Consider the following 5,618-nt stretch of genomic DNA (forward strand, 5'->3'; position numbering starts at 1 on the left):
TAGAACTTTGCCTGGCAAAGATTCCATTTGCTCATAGACAACATGGCAGAAGTGCTGGTGCCAGAGCCCTGAAGTTCTTCTCTGAGATTTTTAAAAAAGACTTGATGCCTTTGTGAAAAGACTCCATAAAGAAGAGCCAGACATTTTTGAAGGATCAAATGGTTGTCAGCACCTCTAATGGAGCAACAATAATTAAATTCCCCAGTGTGATAAAACCACTTAATTGGAATGGGTTGGGTGTTGGTCAAAGATTTTCAAACATGGAATGAGCAAATGGAAAAGCTTTCTTGTTTTCCAAGATTCTTCTTTAGTTTTGGCATTTGTATGTAATACTGAGAGGAAGTGAGTCCATCTGTTTCTGATACTTCCAGGCTTGATGTACCAGAATGGTGTGTAGCAGTTATTTGATGTCGAGTATGCCTCTAAAGTATTTTCCATAAGCTTTAAGCCTATTCTTTCACTGACAAGAAGTTTGTTTTCATGGAGTTTCAGGGTTCATTTGACACTTAGAAATGAGTAGTCATTGGTCAATTTCTATGTTCCTTTGTGTTTACGTTTGTTTACTTTTGTTGACTTATCTATTGGGAGAAAATTCAAGGAGAAACAAAATCGGTTGGAGTTATAGTTTACCTTAATTTTACATTGCTTTCCACGGTCTCCTCTTTTTGATCCTCCTCCTTCACCCCCCTCTCCACACATGACACCTCTATTGTAGGAGTTACCCGAATGGGGAGATGGATAATGCTGGATCTCACAATTCAAGGAAGGAAGTTGGAGGTTCACCCCTTTGTAAGTCTCAAGAGAAAGGAGAATGAGCTGCCACGCACTGCCACGGCCATACCCTGTCCTCTCCTCCTGACATATTTGCCTCCACTTGCTTGGTGTTGGGAAGAAGGGAGAGTGGAGAGGGAATACCGGGAAGGCTCAGTGGGTCATGTTAAACCTGCAAGGAAGCATTTCAACCTGCAAAACCCCCTTCACAGTGTCCTTGGACGTCCACTTTGCTAAGAAGGCAACAGAGGTCACTCTATTGTACTAAAAACCCTACCTCCAGATGCTGTCTCTCCTTCATGCCTGAAACTAGAAAAAAAGAGAGTGGAAAACTAGAAATATGATTTTGACACCCCTACTTTCTGAGCCTTTTTGGTCCTTTTGGAGGGAATTCCAATCCCCATAGCTCAACAATTTCTTAGAAAAAAGGAAAAACCTAGACTTGGTGCTCATTTTCTATAAATCTTTTCAACATTTCCCAAGGTAATTTTTTGTGGTGCTGAACAGTATACACAAGTGCACCATAGGACTAGAAAGCATTGTATTATGGAAGGAGAAAAACGACTCTGCTTGGCTGTCCAGGGAGCCTTCTCATCACCTCTGACCATTGAAGAAACTGCTGAGGAGGGGTGGGGGAGGCTTGGCTTCATAAAGGCAAAGAATCACTGATTTTGAGAAAGAAAAAGACTACAGCAAACCTCCAAGCAGCCTTCTCCAGTCTAGAAAATGAACTAAGAAAGACATTACCTTCTTTAGCCTGGGTCATATCTTTATTTTATCTGATTACCCATTTCTTTTAATTTTTCTCTCCCTTTCCCTCTCTCTCTCTCCTCTTTTAAACTTAATTACACAATCATCACTGAGAATAAATGTAATTTGGATGATCATAGCAGCAATTACTACTTTACAGCAATACTACATATTTTCCATATGTACATATATTTGATCTGTAAATGCATCAGAAAAAGGATTTAAAAGCTGTACTGGGGAAGGGGAGGCTAATCTATGGGAACTTCAGCCTTCTTTATTTTTTAAGCAAGTATTTATGGATTGCTTCTACGGTTGAAAAAAAAAACAATTGATCTGAAGACACAAAATAAACCAGAAGAAGGAGCGGGGGTGGCAGGGGGAGAAAAAAAAGGCAAAAGAAGAAGAAAGAGAACTTTGTAGAAGAAGAGAAAAAGAAAAGAAAAAGGAAATGGAAAAAGAATGAACAAAAACTTTGAAAATATGCAAAGCCTCTTACAGGAATTCATCCTACAAAATAGTCTCAGTCATTGACAAAGATATAAGTACCTCTGTAACAAAGTGTTATTTATAATACCAAAAAGTTTGACACAATATAAATAGCTCATGATAGGGAATTTGTTGAATACATCTGGCTATGATTATTGAAAGTAGATCTGTCAGCTGATCCAAATGGGTTGTAGAAGAATACTGGACCATGGGAAGATTTCCATCATTCATTAAGTGTAATAATATTAATAATTTAAAAAACAGTTTAAAAAACAGCAAATGCAATATCTAATTTTTGAAATGTAGATAAATATATATATATATGAACTAAGATTGGAAGGCTACATATCAAAATTGCAAGAGTGGTTTTCTTTGGTTGCGGGTGAATTTTTTTCCCTTTTTTCTTCTCTTTTTAAGATTGTCTGCCTCTTGAGTATTGAAAAAATATATATAAAATTTTGAAAATGCGCACTAGCTTATGCATAGCAATTTTCAATTGCTGATGACTCTTTTTATATCACAGCAAGCTGATTCCGGGTGTATTGAGTGATTAGCCAACTTCACATTTGAACTTGATCATGAATTTGCCAGTCATTTACTTCTAAGAGCTCTCCAAATATTTTTATGACTAATATTGACATTTTGTGTTTGTTGTAGATGATAAACTAAAAAGGGAGGAAAGAATATAGTGATAAAATACATATTTTTCCTGGAGTGATTTTTTTTTTCCCTCAAAAATATGCACCATACCACTTCTAGAAGTTAAAGTACTATTTCAAATTCACAAGTCAACATTTTAGAAAGAATTGCAATTTTGCCAGGAATATTGTTGCTTATTACCTGGTAACGTGCAAACAGCACTGTAACTAAGAAGTTAATAGATGAGGGACTCTGGAACCTGTGAATTTGTGGGGTAAGTATTTTATAGATTCCTTTCTTTAAACAAAATTTATTTTACAATCAAGCTTAAATAAATAAGATTAGTTTTTTATTGATTCTTATTTTGAAAGCTTATTTGTTCCTCTGTGGTGATATGAAAGGAGAAAATTAAAGCAATTTTCATATGAAAGGAGAAAATTACAGCAATTTTCAATGTAATTTCAGTTTTAAAAAAGCACAGACTTGTTCAGTTTTCCTTTTGTAGGTGAATGTGTGCTTCTTTCTTCTGATGCATTTTTGCCTCTGCACAGACAGCTGGTGTTGTATCACTACCTTGCTTTTATTTTTTAGATTGCATTTTATAGTGATTGAAAGTTAAAGTATTTCTTAACTGCTTCACTACCTTTAAGAAACAGTCACAAAATATAGAATCCCTAAATATGGTCGCTATTAGTAAAGATGCTCATTTTTTTCAGAGACTGTTTTCATTACTTAATTATGGCACCTGAGCACAAAACACTTCCTGTTTCCATAAAAAAATACACGTGTATATGTGTGTACATATGCACGTATGCATGTATGTGTACACAATCCAAATAGTGAATTCACACTGTTCAAATTAAAAAAAAATCACACACGTGGTGAAAGAAATTGAAACAAGCAAAAATACATTCACCCACCATGTTCTTAATTTCCTTTCTTGTGAATAATGTTTACCCACAAAGGCAAATGTGCCTTTTGAGATGTATATAGAAGCAAGACTTTCCAGCTGTGAGCGTGTCATTTAGTCAAGCAGTTATTATTCAGAGAGATGTCTTTAAATGCCACTGTATATTCTTATTCAATTCAATTGGATCCTTGCATCCATAAAAATTGTGGCCTAATTTCTTGTTCTTCTATGGAACATATCAATTTCCATGTCTTTTAATGATGAAAACCAGCCTGGGAAAATTGATGAAATTACCCATTTCTCATATTCCATAAACTTAAGTAAAATAACTTAGAACATAGATTCAGACTTTGTCACGGTCAACACTTTAGTATATGTATTTAGAACATGGTACATAATTAGAACCTTTGTTTTAATAACTTAGAATTAGGTATAACCATAAGCTAAAGAAAATTGAGACATAAAAACAGATTTCTTTCCACAACCTCTACCTCCACAATGCAATAATTTGGCTTGGAAACTTACAGGGTATGTGATCTATTATAAAGAGCGTATTGCCTATGAGTTTACGATTTAATGATAAACAGGGCTATTTGCTTTGTTACTGGAACCATAATATCAAGATAGGGAAGAAGTAAATAGTATTTGAGACTGTAAAATTAAATGGTGATATATGTAGTTTTGCTCAATTTAGAGGCCACAAACATAACTAATCGTGCATTTTGTTAAATACTTGCTTGATGATATTTCTTAATTACATGCTCTTTGTGGCTTGCTGGTATTTTCAGGTGCTATTAATAAAAATCAGTATTCCTTAAAGTGCAAATAGATTGGAAGCACATGCCATTAGTAAAACATAATTGGGCTAAAGGAAAAAACTGTGCAATTTGGAAACAGACCAATGTCTTTAATGTGTTGGTTTGCTGTGATTATGTGTTCTTGGAAGACTTGAAACAGGAAAAATCAGCAAATGATTTGTAAGAGGAATAGGAAGTATAAGGAAGAGAGCATTTTTGTAAAACTCAGAGAATATATTCCTATGAACAATATCAGAATTGCTGGCATATGTTGCAGAAGATAAGCGAAACATTAAGAATATTTCAAGTCAGCCTTTGCTAGATTAGAATATTAAAATGATTTTTTTACAAGTCATTAAAAATATGCAAAAAAAGTAAATTCATTTTGGGTGTATGGTTTTGTTTTTAACCTAAAGGTCCCCATTAATTATGGTTTAAATGAAAATACTGTGATTTTTTTTTTTAATGCAAAGAAGGGATATAGTGGGAATTATATAGGACAAATCACTTATTATACTTTATTTGTACTGTTTGGTAGTTTCAAATGGTTATGTTATTGAACTGTATTTCTTTATGATAAAAGGAACATTTTTTAAAAGTATGAAAGTAATAAAACTGAATTCTTACAAATTCAAATTAGAGTTCAAACAGAAAATAAGAGCATTATAAAAATGAGCTATGAAAAATGAAGTCTGAATGTAGAATCCAATCTTAATTTTGTAACAGAACAAAATAAAATAACAACCCCACTATGTACACCCAGGAACATACAAGAAGGAAATACAAATAACTGTTAACAGATTTAATTCTCCTTTTTCGTGAGAATATGTATACTTTTTTCCTTATGACTTTCAGCATTTCGCACTTTTTAAAAATAGCAACATTTATTACTTCATAAACCAGAAAAGCTATATTCATAAAAGAAAAATGGAAACAATGTGATAGCTAGAATTAAATCACTTTTTGTTTAGATTTCTTACATTACAATTTTATTCATCATCCCAAAGCTTATTAAAATAGCACTAAAGCAATCATATAATGCTAACTCCTAAACCTCATTATCGCTAAAATATAATTTTCTACCATTACATTGTAAAATGAATTCTTCGTCATTGCTATGAATAGGTGTGTTTAAAAGTGCTCATGGTTTACTAATTTACTTTACCTAGACTTCAATTTTACATAACAATTTTGACAAATTATTAATTGACAATAATGCTTCTTGGCTTAAAGATCGTGTTACATTATTTAATTGCTTGGAGTAT

This window comes from Tamandua tetradactyla, chromosome 1, assembly GCF_023851605.1.
Source record: "Tamandua tetradactyla isolate mTamTet1 chromosome 1, mTamTet1.pri, whole genome shotgun sequence".
Lineage (NCBI taxonomy): Eukaryota > Metazoa > Chordata > Mammalia > Pilosa > Myrmecophagidae > Tamandua > Tamandua tetradactyla.